Source organism: Camelus bactrianus, chromosome 15 (assembly GCF_048773025.1).
Source record: "Camelus bactrianus isolate YW-2024 breed Bactrian camel chromosome 15, ASM4877302v1, whole genome shotgun sequence".
Taxonomy (NCBI): Eukaryota; Metazoa; Chordata; class Mammalia; order Artiodactyla; family Camelidae; genus Camelus; species Camelus bactrianus.
The window spans coordinates 25864633-25883309 of record NC_133553.1 but is presented as its reverse complement, the minus strand read 5'-3'; the positions used below and the strand labels follow the sequence as shown (position 1 = coordinate 25883309).

Genomic DNA, 18677 nt, shown 5'->3' with positions numbered 1-18677 from the left:
CTTAGAATCAAAGGTGAAGGTACAAACCAACTAGGTAATGAACTGTGCAAGAATTTTGCCAAGATTACAAAATGCTATACAAATTCAAAGGCTAATTAATGCTGCATAATTTAGCCACTTTTAAATCCTTCCAGACTCCATACATGGTATAACGCGCTGGAGCAACGATGGTCTTAGAGGCCATCTCATTTTGTGCTCTGATTTTACATACAGGAGTCTGAAGGAGAATTGCAAAGAGAAAGGGACTTGTCCACGGAGTAATATGGTATGTTAGTGCCAGGGCTGTAGCTGGAACTAGGAGATTCCCCTGAGATGCTCCTGACAAGTGTCTCTGACAGAGAAAGCACATCATCCATAATGGCTGAGCTCAAATGAAACCACTTTGGGTGTTACGAAACAACGAAATTCACAGAGAATCCGGTGTGTCAAGAGAATGCAATTGTGAGGCCATCCTGCATTGCTTGGCTTTGTCTGGGATCTGCTGACTTTCCAGGCTGTTACAAGCTCTGTCCCCTTCGGGAAGCACACTCTTCAAGTTTCCTTTTTCCATCTTCTGACTTCCCACGTGACTGTGAGGTTTAGGGACTCAGCACACAGGGCTTTGAGCGGCTGGTCACCTGGTTATTTGGAGACAGATCCATGCCTTACCTCCTCATTTGGGAGAAAGGAGTGTGCCTAGGACAGAGCCAGCATCTGAGGAAGGACTGGCCTTGTAGGTGAGGGCCCTTGCCCAGGAGGGTTCCGTGTGTCTTTTTCCACAACAGCAAGGGCTCTGAAGAGCCTACCTGCGATGGTTCTCTGTTGATTGCCCTTCCTTTTATCCCAGATTTGGTTCTCCATAATGGACTTGTGGGGTACCCAACCCCAGCCCGAGTCCTAGACTCAGGCATCCCGTGAAATGTAATCAGCAGTGGCTAGGCAGTCGAGCTTCTATGGTGTAGTCACTAGATATTTTGAATTTTTGATGCTTTCATTTTCATTTTACATTGAAGCTTCTCTGCTTCTGCAACTCAGTAATTAATACCTCAGGCTGGGAAGCCTGCAGTCGGAGGTGGGAGGCTGTCTTCTCTGCTTCCTGTCTTGTGCTATTCTTGCACTCCCAGCATCTGTCCTGAGTTGGCTCTGGGTCTTCCAGGGCCGCAGGGAGTGAGTTAGGGAGCAAGGAAGGCGCTGCTGGATGGGGCCTACCACGATCAGAGACTGTCGCCCTCGGGGTTTGGTGGGAGCTTCGACACTCATACTGGGGATCAACTGCTCTTCCTTTAACTCAGTTGATGCCCCTTCAGATCAGCTACTTATGACTCCAGCCACCCATGTCTGGCCTTTCATGGGGTTATCTTGCTGCCCAGCTTCCAGGAGGAGTCTTATTAACATGATATATTCTGGTATCTTTCTATAGGGTCCTTATGGAACTCCAGGAAAACTCCAAACCCAGGCCATTTCCAGGGCAGCCTCTCTCCTCCCTCTGCCTTTAAAGAGCCCATCACTGCCTCTCTCTCCTGGGCTTCTCTAGGCTTGGAGCCAGCACCAGTCTCTGTTCCTTCAGACCCCAGATCAAGCTCTCCAAACTGGAATCCTGAAGCCTCCCACAGGTAAAAGGGATGCATTCCATTTCTTTTCCTCATGGGGTGTATGTAGGGGTGGTGTAATGCTCAGTGTTCTTGCCACAGAAATCCTTTCTTCTAAGTCTCTTCAACCTCAAAGATTTCAGAAAGGATCTTGGACTAAGGATTGTAAATGTGACTTCTGAAACATTTCCTTTGCAAGTCCTGCACTGGTGGGTTAGCATCTTGTTTTATCATGTGTTACTGGGAAGAACCCCATTGTTAACTCCTGTTACCCTTCCACTTGAGGTGCAGGCAGATCACATGGGAACCTGCCTTTTCTGCCTTGTGGGCAGGTGTAAGGGATTTCAAAAGGGGTCATGGAAGGAAAGAAGCTTTTGCAAACTCTAACATCCTACAGAAATGTTGGGAATTATTCTTGACATCCTTTTTAATGCAAATCAGAAAATCTGATGTGTCAGTAAATCATGTTTCTATCCTCTAAAATACATTTTCGGAACTTTTAATGACACTAACTGGCATTTTTGGTCATTGAGGCAATTCATTAGCCAACAGTGATATCCAAGATTAGGCAGGTTCAGGCCACGTACATCTGTCTCTTTAAAAGAGAAACTCTACTTTTATTAATGACTGTCTTTATGTCAGAGGAGGTGGCCTTCAGTTACGCATAGGCACAGACCAAGAATATCTCACCACAGCCTTTGGTATGAATTCTTGGTACCCCAAAAAGAGGAAATATGTTTTTACATTTGTAAAGGAATCCAAGACCTTTATGGTCACCAAGAACCCATGAAAGCAATGAGCCATACATATGAAAGTGGTCTGTGGCTCTGGTCTTCAACAAGCCAGTCTCTCTGCGAGTCAGTTTGGGAAACAAACATGAGCAAGGAGGGCTTTGGGTGTGAGAGTGTGTGGTGTCTGTTGGTGAATGAGACTTCTCCTGAAGTCATCTGGCCTTCCTCTACACTTAATCTTTGGAAAAACATTAGTGTTTCAATAGGTTTATTTTATGTTTTTATATGCCAGACATCAACTACAGCAAGTAAATAAGCAAATGAGAAACAGGTAGAGCAAAAGCAGAGAAATGAGTGTATGTTTCCAATCCCCCATTTTTAAAGTTTGAAGTTTTAAATGTTAACCAAAGGGTGCTTCAGAGCTCTATGTACTTTCACCTGTACCTGTCCCAAGTGTATAGGCTCTCAGGAGGAGTGAATGCCGGCATGAGAATCTTAGGTCTTTCCTGAATTTTCTAAATTGTAATTTCCAGATTTAGTGCCATATCTTTTCTTTATCTTTGCATGTATTAGCCTAGATAAACTGATCACGTGTGTGTGTGTGTGTGTGTGTGTATGGATTTTCAGAGGGGGGAGAGAGCATGGTGTATAGGGGTTAATTCTATCCAACAGTTGGCACACAGGATTTATTACATAGCCCCCAAAGTGGCTGAGTCTGACAGTTGTCTTTCAACAAGTATTTGTTATCTCCCATGTTCCAGGAACTCGGATAGTTTCTGGGGCTACACAGTTAATTAAACCCTGGTCCCTCAAGGTGCTTACATTGGAGCTGGATCTCTTTCACCGTTGTACATGGAGCACAGAGCTTGATGATTATTCACTATGATACACATTTATTCTTTATGTGGTACCCAAACGATGAGACAATCCTTGTTTAAACACATTTTAGAACTTTCATTTGAAAGTGCTTTTTCCATAAAACATTCCTGTGTGTAGAGGTCGTAGTTTTATGAGGAGCGGGGATTTTTCTTATGCAGATTTTCTTCATGAATTTGGAGTCACTGATGAAGTGGCAAGGGTGGGAGATTTAGTGGGTGGCAGGGAGATATACACAGCATCTTTGGAAATTGCCAAAATCAACACGAACAAGATGTTCACTCTCATAGCTTTCAGAATTTGGATCCAAAAAAGTATTGTGGTTATGTCTCGGACCAAGAGGCATTGTTTTTTATTTTACTGCAATGTTGCTGATTCTGCTGTTGGCAACAGAGCTTATCATACCATTCTTTTGGAGAGATAAAGCAAACTGTGTCTGGTTCTACTTCATTCTCAAGTGGGGCTGCCCATGGATCTGGAGTAATTAACTCAGTTGATGGGAATCTAGGGCCAATGAGGCCAGGTTGCTGTTCTGATTCCCAATTAGACATGAGTCACCTCCACACGAAAGAAAAGGGGATTCTTCCTTGCCTGTGGATGCCACATAATGCCAGCTGCCAAAGCCAATTACATGAGTGTGAGAAGACACGGGGAGGGTGTGAAGACTTGGTCTCCCCAGTCACGTCTCCCAAAGGAATAGTTCAACATACTTTGTACAATGGCTTTATCAGTCCAGTTGCCAAGGTTTTGGCAAGCACTGCAGATTAATATCTACCCAAATGGAGCCCAGGTCCACTGACAGCTTCCATCAGCCAAGTGAGCAAGTCTGGTTCCAGGGCTTAACTTTGCCTTGATTTTTCCTGAGATAAGCGGCCCCAGTGCTTGTACTGCCAGAACTAGTTCCCTCTTCAGCAGGGTAGGGTGCGAGCTGGTGTCTGAGTCTCCTAGGTATAATGTGTGAATTAGGCTGGAAGTCTGCCTAAGAAGCGGGCCTCTGGTGTCTGCTTTTCCAGGTGTTAATCAGCATTTCGGACATGCCCTCAGACACTGTTTTTCTTGAGACCTCACAGTTTTTGAGAAAATAACATCGCCCAGTCACAACCCGCTTCTCGCCAAGATCTCCCATAAAATGTGCAACAAAGCAATACTTTAAAGACAGAACATTTCTTGTTGATGGAGTAGTCACCAAAGGTCCAATTTATCCAGAAAGATAGGAGACAAGAGAGTGATGGTTGAATGGCTGCACTAAATTGAGGTAGATGGAAAGAACAAATCGATCTAGGTAGCAGAGATTTGCAAAAGGATACAGTTCGCTGCTGGCCTAGAGAAGGAATAGGAGACAGATGAGAAGGTGGTGGGGCATGTGTCCCTAGTCAGTTCTACAGTCCACGGCTGGGTGCCCTGGAGAAGGGGCTGGAAGGTGGCTCATGATCATGGAATATGCGTTGACTTAGCACGGGCCAGGCTTTCTAGTGGTGCAGTGGATGATGGGATCTTTTCAGCCATGCTTCACTACAGTGGCTTGGTAGATGTATAGGTAAACTTTCCACACTTTTCCAAACTAAATCATATGTTGTGCACTAAAGATAGAGTAGATATCCCTAGCTCAGACCTTTTCAGTATAAATTTCTTTGCAGTCATTCTTCTGTGTCTGATTATAAATTTTTATCAACTTCTTAAAAATAGCAATCATGCCCACATCCTTCTGAGACCAGACTGGATCCATGGTATCCTCCATACGGGTATTCAGCCTGGGCTGGAATTCCATTTACCACATGGAAGCCCCCTCATTAACAGTTGTTCCCATTGCCCAGAATCTCAGCACATAGGGCGGAAAAGAACCATGAGTGGTGCTTGAGTATGGTTTCCCAGAAAAAGCAAAAGATCTCAGTGGCCCATTCATTCCCTTGGGGGATCCCCCAAAGGCTTTGGTCCCAATCTCTCTGATCTGACCTCAGTGACCCTACTGTGAATCCATGGCCTTCTCTTCCCCATCCACCTCACTGACAGACCAGTAAGCCACACACTTACAGAATGGAGGCTATCAGGGGGTGTATGTTCGCTCCTGCTTTTGTTCTTCTGTGTCTGTGTTTGTGTGTTTTTCAGTAGCTTACCACCTGGCTTAGCCAAGGCCACACAGCAGAAGGAGAGGACTTTATGAGGAAGTAGAGGAAAGGCATTGTCTAGAAGAGTTGTGGCCTCACAGGCAAACCCAACTTGCCTCCTGGGCGTCTGTGCCGTACTCATGCGTGGATGTCACCAGCTTGTACCTCGGGGCGTCCTTCACTAGGTAGCCCAACAAGAAAGTCTGGAAGTTTCCTGTCACCCTGAGGGCACATTTTGCCTTTAACTGTTAAGCACCAATTACTCTGTCTCATTAGCACAGTTGTGTTCACATGGGGTTCAGGGGACCACTTAGCTCCTGAGCTGAGACTCAGCAGGCAGTCCTAGCTGGGCAGGAAGTCCCCGAGAAAGCATGGCCAAACCAGGGCGATGCATCCCTGCCAGGAGATACAGGTCTCCATGCACCCTCAAAAGACAATGGGAGAGGTGAGATTATCTCAGTATCAGGAGGCCTGGGCTTCTTGACTTTTATGTTCACGGTCCTTTGTTAATCCACCCGGGAGAATGAGAAGGGACAACGGACACCAGGCCACTCTGGTTGACACAGGTGTGTGAACTCTTTCCCCTCTTCTTTCCTGACCTGCCTGTGATCTTCTTGGGCATGTTATGTAGGGATGAAGTGGAAGTCCAGCCTCATAGTCTAATTACAGCCCTGGAACCTCTTCATTCTGCATTTGCTGTCACAGTTGACGTGGTTAAGACCCACTGGAGACCGCCAGGGCCCCCGTGTAGGGTATATCATTTCTTGAAAGACTCTATGCATGTATCATGGGTGAGCGCTTACAGTGTGGTTGCCTCATTCATTGTTCAATTGTTCTTTCCCTTTTGGACAGACACTGCCTGATATACAGGCCAAGCTTCAGGAGAGTGACTTCCAAATTACAGGGCAATTTTTAATTTGAACAAAGTGGTGCTCCTGGAAGTACCATCCTTCCTTGTCTTCTACCCAGTTACCTGGGGGGGGGGGATGGGGCCCAGTTCTCATGGGGCCCAGCCGAGCCCTTCCCATCCCACCATAGCTGAGTCTACACCATGCACTGGATGAAAGGGGGGTCAGAAGAGAAGGCTGTGGCTTGAGTCAGTGTTGTCACTCACACACACACATGCGCGCGCGCAGGGGATGCTGTGGGGGCTCATGTTCCAAACAGCCAAGCCCTCCCTCCCTCCTGACCCAGACAGGAGTTTTGGGAAAGTATGTATTCTCTTCCCTTAGAATGTGACATTAGGATGTTGAAAGCCCTGCATCTGGTCAGTTGATCTTCTTGGGATTAGAGCAGCTTGTGTTGTATGGGTGCAGGCAGGGAGGATGACCTCACTGACATCACTTATTAATCACCTGCTGTGTACAGACCAGGACGCCCTTTCACACAAACACTGTGGGGCGTGCACAGGTGTGAGGCAGGGGTGTGCACTGGAATGGATCAGTCTGGAGAAGATACAAGAAACAACAATGCATGTGGCAAATGACTGATGGCTCAACGGAGACAGAAGTTGTTGGGGAAGATTTCAGGGGGAAACTGGGTCTGCAGGTGGTAAAGATGTGAAATAAGGGAGGTGGTTTCTGCCTCACACAGAGCGGGGCTGGGACTAGCAACTGAAATCCCCATAGGCAACCAGATTTTCCAGAGATAAAGTGTTCACCTCAAGGCCACCTTCCCTGCAGTGGCAGGATAGATTTTAAAATAAATGTAGCTGCTTCAGCCGGGTGCCCTGCTGCTGGGCTGAGGGACTTCTCAGTGCATCCAGACACAGGGGCTGCTCTGGTCTGCTCACCTGTCCGGAATTGTCACGTTTTCGTTTTGATCTCTTCAGTGTTTTCTTTGACCATTTAAATGACAAAAGGGAATTTCTTGGAGGGGGAATGTGGAGAATATTTTTAGCATGAAGGACGTTGAAAAAAAATAAGACAACTTCAAGAGTTTGAAATTTGACAGAAGCAGACGACATTTTCCATCCCCACCATGAAACTTTGCCCAATTTCTTGGACCTTTAAATACCACAGATAAGCTTCAGTTTCTGGCCAGCGGGGAATGGGGTTCAGGCAGAGCTCTGTGGAGGCTCAAAGTGACACCTGTGCAGGGGCTGCCAGTGGCTCTGCTATTTCAGGCCCAGATTTCCTCCTTTTACCCTAATGAACTGGACGCTAACCCTCTGCGTGTAAGATTTGGCTTCAGAACACCCAGTTTTAAATTCCAGCTTCACCCATTTACTGGCTGCATGACCTTACGTGAGTCAGTGAGTTAACTTCTCTGAGCCTCTGTTTCCTCGTTTGTGAAGTCAGGATAGGTACCGTTCTAGACTCACATAGGCCTTGGGAGGCTTATTGCTTTGCTGTAGTGTTTTGTGGGCCAAGTGTGGTGAGGGATGCTGGGCATGTGATGTGATGCTGGGCATGTGATGTGATGCTGGGCATGTGGTGTGAGGCTTGCGGCTTAATAAGAAGACAGATGATCAAAGCAATAATTCTAATACAATGTGAGAAGTGTGACAACGTGTTGCAAGTGATTTAATAGGTATCTATGTGTGCAGAGTTCAGAGAAGGCTGAGAGAAAAGTGCAGTGAGGGCAGTGGTAATGGGTCAGGAGGAGCTGATGTGAAGAGACGTTTGACCTGAGGCTGGAAGGGAGGAACTGGGGAAACGCGGATGGACATGGGAGGGCAACCTCAAGAGGCGACTCTGTCTGCACAAGGATAAGGAAATGCGGAGACACCTCGCGGGCTCAGGATGCTCATGCTGGGGCGGGACCCAAGTGTGTGGTCTGCGGGTGAGGCAGGAGGGCTGGCTGGAAGCGGAGAGCATGCTGACGAGACCCCCAACGTGGAGGAACGTCTGACACTTAGGACCGGACAGGTTTCTTCTCAGCGTCTTTCATGACTGGCTTTTCTGAAATAGAGCTCTGGGCCTGCCCTCAGCCACCTTCTGGTCTGCTCCACTGCTTTCTTTTCCTGAGAGCAGTTCTCACTCTCTGAAATTATTTGCCTACTTTAAAATTTAACCTTGAATTTAAATTAAGTTCTTAACTACTCTATCCACTGTGTTTATACATATAGCCGGCATAAAATAGACACAATAAATATTTGCTCAAAGGACGAATAAGCAGCAATGATTGTAGACATCTGAAGACAGAATTAGCAGAAGCCTGTATCATAGACTCTGAGAGATGCCCGAAGAGACTCGGTCAGCTCTCCTGAGGCTTCTGTGGATGGGAAGGGAGGAGTTCGTCCTCTTTGCTGCAAAGTCTTCTGAGGGTGGGAAACAGAACATGTTTCCCGCATATTTGGGAATGACAGAGTAAGTGTCTATGCCTCTCCTGGTTTCTGCAAAGAAGAGAAGCAGAAAGAGGCAGTGGCCGGCTCAGAGAAGCTCGAGACTAGCAAGGAGGGACAGTCACCTCCATGTTTCTCCATGGAGCCAGATGTCTCCATGACCTTGGAGGTAGGACACGGGTCTGCTTTGGGCCCTTGGTGTGTTCTAAGGTTTGACGCCCCCTCGGTTGCTCTGCCACCCCGTTAAATATGTGATGTGCTGGGTTAACGTGGCTTCCTAGAATGCATCCCAATCAAGCTCATTTCCACAGTCCTTCACCTTAGCTGCTGCTGCCACTTTCATTTTTCCTTCGAGAAGAGATTTTCTGAAGATCTCACGAGGCCATTTATGATCTCTGACTCCTCCTAAATTGCCAAGTAGTGATGAGCTAAGAGAGGAAGCATTTGACATCTTTGCTACTCTTAGAAAGTTGGTTGCACGTACTCCTGCGGAGAGCACCAGGCTCAGGCCATACGTGCCTTTTGTAACAGCCGTGCTTCTTCGAAACCTGTTAACTGATCGGCCAGTCCTCGGTTATCTGTAGAGACCCGCAGAAACAGAACCTCGATTCTCTAACCGGGGCACTATGAGTGATTTCTGTGATGCACAACTGGGGGGAGGGGAATGGAGAGCTGGGGAAAGGTCTGGCTAGAATGTTTCTACTCAGCTCACCCATGACCTGGGTGGACCTGCTTGACCAGCTCCAAAGGACTGACGGAGAATTTGAAAGATTCCGTTTCTCCCACTATACAAGTCTGCTTTGGGTCTCTGTCATTTTATGTTAAATGATTTTGATGCAGTTACTGGATATTTTGCACCAACTGCTTAACATTTCTCCATTGCTGTGCATGACCTCTAGCAATGGTGAGGGTTTTTTCACTTTGGAGAGAGAGGCTAGCAAGTGGTATAATTTTTTTCAAGTTAAGCTGGAAGATATAGAGGGGTCATTTAAAGCACTGTCTCTTCTCATAGGTGGAGAAACTCAGGACCCCCGAGGGCTGGGAGTTATTCAGGGTCCCATCGTGAAGGTGGGGACAGAGCCAGTGATACAGTTGGGGGTGGGGGTCAGGCATGGCCGAGAAGCAGGCTGCCCACTGCCAAGCATCCTCAGTGTCCTCTTGGTGTTCACGCTGCTCTTCCTGGGATGTTTCTGCTGGCTTGACGGTGAGGCTTCTCTAATGCAGGCAGCCAAAGCAGTTACTTGTGTGCTATTCTCGTAGGCTCCTGAGGCTTTCCTTCACCTGTATCCTTCTCTGTGAAAACTCAAAAAGAACAGAAAGCTTCTCTCAAACAGTTTAGAAATTGGTATTGGAAAAGAACATTTTTTTAAACCCTTTAAATATGAATTTGTGAAGAGTGTGGGACATGTGGGCCTGAGGTTGGTGTCTGGTTAGTCTTGCTCCTGCCACCAAACTAGCATTCTTTGCTTGTGACGATGAAGTAAGAGCTGGCATTTAGTGGGCACTTAGCACACACTAGTCATTGTTTTAAACAATTTACATTATTAACTACTTTAGTTTTTATGAATCCCCGATGAGGTAGATCTTATTTTTATTCCTGTTTTTAGATGAGGAGTCTGAATAAAGAGGTCATGTGATCTGCTCACGATGGCAGAGTTAGGAAGGGGACACACAGAATCTGACTCAGCCCAGGTTCCTGGCCTGGAAGCTCTGGAGCACCCCTTTCTCAGCATTACCACTGCTACGTCAGTGGGACGTAATGTTGTTTCCTGAGGCCCCTCCAGTGCAGAGCCTCAAGTCTGCTTCAAAAAACAACAGGAGTAAGTTTTTGAGTTATCTGTGTCTGAGTATTCTCTACGCCACCGCAGTCTACACCTAAAAGGCTTCCAAGCCGGTTTACAGCTGGTCTGTACAGGCTTTCTCTGGCCCCTGAACTGGGAAGCTTTATGCAGCATACAAACTGCATGTCTGAGCAGCCCAGTTCTAAATGTTCTGGTTCAGTGGCCCAAGTCAAGGTTACTCCATGTTCTTAGGTTCCCAGGAATCTTTCATGAGTTTTCAGGGAGAACATTGTTTTGTTATCATTAAAGTTTTGATAAACCACCAGTAATAATTACAGCAAAGGTTTTTCTTACACAGCATTGATGTATAATGTTGCAAGACCACAGTGTTACCATTTCCATTTTACAGCTGGAGAGAGCGAGCCAGGCCGCTATTATACAATGATGTGGACAGCAGTGGACTGTGAGCCCCTGGTCCCTTCCTGACCCTGCCTTCAACGAGATATGTGACTTTGGACATGTCCCTTTCTCTTTCTGGGTCTCTGTCTTGTTATGGCACCTATGAGGCTGAATTTGATTTCTGAGTTCTTTTCCAGTTTTGAAATTCTATGACTTGCTACGATCAAAACAAGTTGTTTGTTAATTGACGTTTTATAGATGACATGATTCAAAAATGGATTTGAGGTGGCTTATAGGATTAAAATGCACTTAAGCTAGAATGGTTAAAAATAACAAGAGAATTGAAAATAATAAAAAGTGATGCAAAAAAGATGCTTTGGGCACCAAGAGTGAGTGAGTCACCAAAGGTCAGTGTTCTGTCTGGAGTCCCATAATCCCAGGATGTTGCTGCTGAAGTTAATCCGAGACAGCGTGGCTTATCCGTGTAGGTCCCAGCTTGTTAAGTTTCTCCTCCAGAGCATTCTGCAAGTAAGTGTATGCTATTTCCAAATAAAGCAGACTTGGAAATCTCGCTTTCTGACCCACAGTTTTGGTGAGTCCAGAGCCTCTGGGCTATTACAACTCAGCCAGGAATGGACCCCAGGTCTTCTGACTTTTTCTCGGTGCTTTGACCATGGCAGCTGCGTATGGTAACATAGTGCAGGCAGGGATTTGTGGCATGTAGCGTTTTTTCATAAACAGGATCTCTCTGATTTTCTTAATCTCCTGAAGGATAGGCAGGAAAGGTACTATAATTCCCATAGTATATCTGAATGAACAGGCTCAGAAATGTTGAGTATTTTCCCCAGGTTAATGGAGATCTGTTAACTCTGGAGTGCCTGGTTCTGGCCGTGCGCCATCCCTGTGCCCGGGCTCCTGGGGACGCCAAGCGTTCAGTGTTGGCGTGCCAAGAGTCCAAGTCTCAGGAGGCAAAGTCAAAGCAGCTTGTCCAAGACAGCTCAACCCACACATGGCCAAGAGACCCCAGGGAGGACTTTGGGAAGCAGAGTGATGGGGGCTCCCCAGCACTGAACTCTGGCTGCAGAAGCCAGGGCTTGAGTTTGAACTCTGTCATCTCAGATGTTACTTTTAACCTCTGTAAATACATAAAACTTCATGTTGTGTGTTACACAGGTCTTGAGACCAAAACTGATGATACTGTGGAAAGTCCAGAGTTTGAAGCAGGCTAAACCTCTCTGAGCACAGCCAGGGCTTCTCATCAGATTCAGCTGCGGGAAACCCTTGAACAGGACCACAGTGCTACTGAGCATGTCATTAGTCAATCAAGAAGGATTTCCTGAGACAGCAATGTGAGAATTCGATGAGATCACCCAAGTGACAAGTTAGGAGGGCAGCCTGGTGCAGAGCAAAGACAGGGGCTTCTGAGACATTCAGAAGGAGGTTTGAAGACTGGCCCGATAGTTTATGAGCTGTATAAGCCTGACCAAATCACCCCACCTCACTAAGCTTCAGTTTATCCATCTATAAAATGGGGAAATTCCTACCTCATTAGGCTTTTGGAAAAGCACTTATTTCCTATTAATTTCCTCTCCTTTGTCCAACATTTAAAAAAGTATAAAGTGACAAGTCGTTGATAGTTGTCAGTTAATTATTCCTATGTACTTGACATTGTATAAGACAATAGAAAGGGTGGGAAAGAGGGTGACATGGTCACCTTTCTCTGTGCAGGGACAAGATTATCCAACAAACATGGCAGGATGTGGGGAGGGGATGTGACTGAGGGTTTCTCAGCTTACAAGAGTTTCTTGGACAAGATGGAGATGGATCTTGTTGGGTGGGTGAGAGCATACACTATCGGGGCAGTCAGGGATTCCAGGTGAGAGGGGCAGCGGAAGCAAAGGCTGGGATGTTTGCAGGGCAGCACAAAGACTACTCTGACCAGAGCAGACAGGAAATAAAGGAAAATAATGATAAATAGTGTTCATTGGGTGAAGCAGCAAGAGCAGTTAACAACCTTAGACGTGTTACACTATCTGGTATGGGATGCTTTAAGCTTTTTCTGATAGGACTGGAGGCTGGAACTGTGTCTTCTTTTTTGTATCAAACTCTTATAAAATATTTAGCTTAGGGCTTGGTGTTTGAGTATGCTCAATAGTCACGTATGAAGGAATAAACCGGTGTTTATACAGACTAGGTCTGGCAATAGTGTGTGTGATGTTGAAAACTCTTTCAAACCCCGCCGCTCCCACCAGGTATCAAACGACTAAACGCAGCCAGTGGAAGCAGCTAATGAGGACAGGCTGGATTTTTGTTTCCACTTTGATTCAGGCTCACTGCAAATGACTCCATTTGTTTCACTTAGGTTTTTATCTTGTATTTTCTAAAATACAAGAATGTACACGCTGGTTGAAAAAATACTAACACTACAGAAAGTGTATCTTACCGACCATTTTGTTGGACTGAAAATACATGCGTAACATCCACTATCTATACATATATGGTCCTTTTAATGAATTTTGTTGAGGGATAACTTCTATACAATAAAATGTACCAATTTTAAGTTCAGTGTTTCATGAGTTTTAACAAATATATACACCTCAGTCCTATATAGCTGTAAAACACTGGCCTGAGATCACACAGTACTTACTATTCTGAGACTTGTTCAGGCATTCACAATGTGTCATGAGTATTTTGTTTTCCATGACACTGACCTCTTTTTAAATTATTGCATAGTTCCCTGGTATGGATACCTTTAATTTATTGAACTATTTCCTTATAGATGGATAGATATATTCCCTTCATATTTCACAACTCAAACGGAGTAATGAAGATCTTTTTACACTTGTCTTTGATGCACTTTAACATGTATTTCTATAGACTGGATTCTATAGACTGGAATTTTTTGGTCAAAATCTTTGAATCTAAAAAAAAAAAAGAGAAAGAGAGAGAGAGATTACGGGTCTCCTTGGAGATATTGCAGATTTGGTTCTGGACCACTGCAATAAAGCAAATATTGCAATAAAGTGAGTCACAGGAATTTTTTGACTTCCCAGTACACATAAGTTATGTTTACACTATAAACAACATCCATACCTTCCTTAAAAAATGCTTTATTGCTTAAAAATGCTAACCATCATCTGAATCTTCAGTGAAGCATAATCTTTTTGCAATAATAACATCGAAGATCACTGATCCCAGATCACCATAACAAATATAAAAATGAAAAAGTTTGAAATATTGCAAGATTTACCAAACGTGACACAGAGACATACCTGAAGTGAGCAAATGCTGTTTGAAAAAATGGCACCTAAAGACTTGCTCAACGACGCAGGGTTGCCACAAACCTTCAATTTATAAAAAAATGCAGTATTTGCAAAGTGTATAAAGCAAAGTGCAATAAAACAAGGTCTGCCTGTATAACAGTTTAAGCTCGCATAGTATAAGAACATGCCCTTTTTCCAAAGCGTTTTCAGTTTGAAGGTTATCAGACTTTACAAGTTCTGCCAATCTGATAGGTGAAAAATGATGGCATGTTGTCTTAATTTGCATTTCCCAAATTGCTGGAGAAGAGGAGCATTGTATTTTTGTTTGTTGTTCATTTGCTTTTCATCTGTGAATTAACTTATATTTTGTCTATTTTCTACCTGTTTTTCTTTTTCTTACTGATTTATAGGAAGTCTTTTCATATTAGGTCTTTTTCCTCCCACTATGCACCCAAGTTAGTAAGTGAAAGGCTGTCCTAGAGCAGTGCTGCTCAGAGCTTAGTGTGCCGGACCATCACGTGGGGATCTGGTTTAAACAGAGAATCTGCTTCAGAGCGTCAGGGAACGGGCCTGAGAATCTGCCCCAAGCTCCCTGGGGCTTCCAATGCTGCTGGACCACACACCATACTTTGACCAACAAAGTGTTAGGGTTTATGAGTTTTTTGGGGGTAAGAGTCCATCATGCTCAAGGAACAATATGTGGTAGATTTTTCCTTTGTTAAATAAAAGCACTGGGAATGATCTAACGAAAGTGATCAGTGTGGAAAAAAGAAGCCAGCGTAGCTGGGGAAAATGACTGGAGTCATAGTCTTTCCAGGGAGCTCGTGGGTGCTGATGTGGTTGGCTTTTGAGTTTTGAGTTAAGTCCCAACTCTACTTCCCTTTAGGTCACTTGGCTTTCAGTTTCCATCTTGAGAATCAGAAAAGACAGTAACCTCTGCTCTGATTATTGTAAAAGCTTTTTTTGAAGATCAAAGGAGAATTATTGATATACTTGATATAATGATATATTTGTGGCCTGTGACAAGCTAGAACATGGTAGGTATTGTACCCATCCAGGCAAAGCCTCTGGGAGGCCATGAGCATCCTGTCTGGCCAGTGTTGGCGGGGAAGGCAGAGTGCTTGGCAGAGTTTTGTATTGCTCCCCAAATTCTTGCTTAGACAAACTGTCTACCTTTGAGTTTGGATCATTAGAAGTGTGTCTGAATCACTTTGGACTTCAGTTTTACAGTCGGGAACCATTTCAGAATCCCCTGAATGTTTATCTGTGGCAAGTGTCAGGTGCTGAAATCCGCTGGGTCATTGTAGTCCAGTTATCTGGGACACACACACCCTAATACAATATATATATGATACAATATAATACAAATACAAATATAGTACAATAAAATAGGGATTATTAAAAGTATGGATTTTTCCAGTTGGCTGTCTGTAGCTGACAGTGGCTAGCTTTTTATTAGAGGTGTTTCCTTTTCCTCTGAACACACTGCTAGACAATATTCTGACTGCCTTTGCAGTGAGTGGGAGTCACATGTGTCGTTCTGGGCTTAGGTTTTTAAGAAGTGGATTTGGCTTTTCTGCTCTCTGACCCTGTGTCTCCTGGCTCAACACAGTTTCCATGGTCCTAGTAGAGAACTGAGCATATGAGCAAAGATCATGAGTCCCTGGATCTCATGTGGAAGGCCTGCCACCAATCTGTGCCACCTATTTTGGATTTTATGTGAGAAAGTTATTTATTTATTGTGTTTGGCACATTATATATTTGGGGGCTTGTTCACAGTAGCAGAGTTACCCTACAAATGCACTCTAATTCACATAGATCATTGAGATACTTTGCAATAAATTTCTAGCATAAACACTGCAATTCCCCGTGTAACCTACTAGATGATTACACAGGACAGATAAATAAAAGAGGAAAGGTGAGTGTGATGACCTGATGAATATGGTTGGAGAGTCTTTGAGGAGTAGAGTATTTGACACATGGGGAAACTTCCAATTGTCCTTAATTTCAAAACTTCATTGACTTTTTATTAATAATTGTCATGAAGCTTAGAAATCAGGCAGTGAGAAACAGTTAAGTGTTTCATGTGACAATCCCCCACCCCCTCTCCCTTTAATTCCTTTCTTGCTGCTCAGGCCTGGAACAGGATGGCTATTTTTTGGAGAATGAAAATGGAGTGAAAGTCCTGTAATGTTTCTGTTTGATGTTTTTGGCAGTGATGATGAAAATTCTAGACTGAAATGATATTGTATGAAGTCTGGACCAATTGCCTTGTTAAAGTCGAATGAATTTCCTCCCTTTTCGCTGTCTGGATCAATTCTTGGAGGACTTAGTCAGAGAATTTGGTCCCTCAGTTGAAGCAACATATTGTACTGATAACAGGCAAAAGCGCAGTCTGATTGGACTCCGCAGGCCTTTCCAACTCACTGCTCGTGTGAGCATTAGGAGGGCTTTTGCAAAATAAATAGAACTCACTGAGGTCTGCTAAGAAGGGTTCCAGATTCTGTTGACCAAAAGTGGAATGTTTAGTATTCCACAGTAAAAGAAGAAAAAGGGAAAAAAAGGAACTGTGGAATTCTGAGTTCCACCTGTTAAATTATTTGTCCTTCTAATAGAAGCAGGAATGAAAGGCGTGTGTTCAACATCATTTTGGACCCATTTTCTGTGGCGGGAAACCAAGGTAAACACATTTTTCCTGATGTAATTGTTGATGTTAGTTCAGCTCATATGATGCAGGCATAGCTGTGTGAACCGTTTTATTTGGACCCGTCCTCGGCTGGAGTTGGACATGCTAGTGGGAAGCCTGGTCTGTGGGGGCCCCGGACGGCTTAGGGAGCACCCAGGCCCGGGCATCGCTGCCGTGAGGGTGCCTTTTGGGTTCCTGGCCTCAGGCCTCATTTCTCTGCTTGTGTGTTTGGGAACATTCGGCTCATCTCCTCACTTGGGTTAGACCTGATGTCTTATTTGGCTTGTTCTAGGGAATTCTCATTCCACTTTTCTAGTTTTACTTAGATGTGGTTCTATTCTAAATACTAGTTTTTTTCTTTTAATTCTCCCTTTTTATCTTTGGCTCTCTCTTTTTCTTTATTCTCTCTGCCCTTCACCCTTTGACCCACACCAACCGATGTTAATAATCTAGAATGTTTTTTTTTTCCCATTTCCACATATGCTTGTGTATTTATGTACAAACACATATGCGCATACATATTTTCACTTTTTAGGGTCATTATTTTAACCCTCCTTTCTTTCTTCTTCTGGTTTAACAATAGTTCTCAGGGTAGCCTGTGATACGGGGTTTAGTTCTCAGGCTAGCCTCCCCAAACACATGTAGCCCACGGTTCATCTCTTCATTTGTTTTTCCCACTTTTTTTGGGGGGGGGGGTAATGAAGAACAGACAGGGGCATCTTGAGCAGCCTGGAGGGAGTAGACCCTGTGAATACCACTGGGCTCACTGCATCATCTCTGGAAGAACATGTTCCGAGTCTCACCTCGGGATGATTCAAATCCCACATGTCTGCCCCCTGCTCTGTTGGAAGGAGATCTGGCACAGGGGCAGGCGAAGTGGGGGCAGAATTAGTGGGGCTCTGCTGCAGGGGGTGGGACAATGATGGGGTCCTGCCCAAGGGATCTTGGACAACTGTGAAGGTGAAAGAGGTCGGATGGGCAACGGCTGTTGAGTTTGAGTTGCTTACAAGTCTGTGTTTGCAAGTGAGGTGCCAGTAACAAGGAGGATGCATTGCTTGTATAGTTACTTAGCATGTGTGACCTGGCCTTCCAACCAGACAATAAATGTGCAGAGGGCACGGCTGTCTCTCCCAGTGCTTATGCTTTTCCTGTGCACAGAACACAATGCTGGTCATGGAGGCATTAATTTAAGTGGGGTGCTGCTGACCAGAGGAATTAAAATAAAATTGTGAATGAACATTTACATATGAAACTACATCCCCAATGGACTTTTAAATACATTTTAACACCCTAGCTTCTAACAATAAAACTGCCTGCATTTGTGCAGTATTTATAGTTCACAAAACCTTGTCCAGTCCTTCCCTGGATCTTCACCAGGAACTTGGGAGGCAGATGTCTTCATCACTATCACGGTTTTACTTCAGTTCAGACCCCCCTGATGCTTAGGCTTTTCGTTCTTCAAGGGAGCAAAGCTGTCACTGGAAGGACCTTGGACTCAAGCTTTCTCTGCTTACTGTGACTTGCCAGCTTTCACAGAAGTGGCACAGGGAATAGGCAGCTCTCGTGGCCCTGATTTGGTGCAGGACCCCTTCAACTTGCAGGAACCGAGCCTATGACCTCAGGGCAGCTAGCCTGCACTGCAGTTTGAGTGGACAGACAGATATGGGTGATGAAGTCCACCCACTGGGAGTCCAGGGGGCTAGAAGGGACAGATGGCTATGACGTCAAACACCAGTCTAGGTCACAGTGCCAGAAATCCCACTGTTAGGAAAGCCATCTGCTGGATTAAACGTTGCCTGCCTCAATCTTCTTTTTAAACCAGAGATGCCTGTAGGAGAGGAAGACATGAGGTTGAAGCCATCAGTATCACCATAGTGGCAGCAGAGTTATCAGTTGCCCTGTTTGGCAATTACTTGGGAAAGGACTCAGCCCTAAGGTGATGTAAATTTGTTTGGTTTGTGTGCTTGTTTTAGGTAGACTTT

General features: G+C 44.9%; 1 long non-coding RNA gene across 17 annotated transcripts in view; it reads left to right on the top strand.

Moving 5' to 3' along the window:
- LOC105062943 (uncharacterized) overlaps window positions 1-18677 on the top strand; it is a 283500-nt gene that overhangs the window by 45290 nt on the left and 219533 nt on the right. For all 17 annotated transcript variants that reach the window (XR_012499237.1, XR_012499244.1, XR_012499234.1 and 14 more), the window contains one exon: window positions 1400-1592. This is a non-coding gene — a long non-coding RNA (uncharacterized LOC105062943). The remainder of the gene's footprint in view (window positions 1-1399; window positions 1593-18677) is intronic.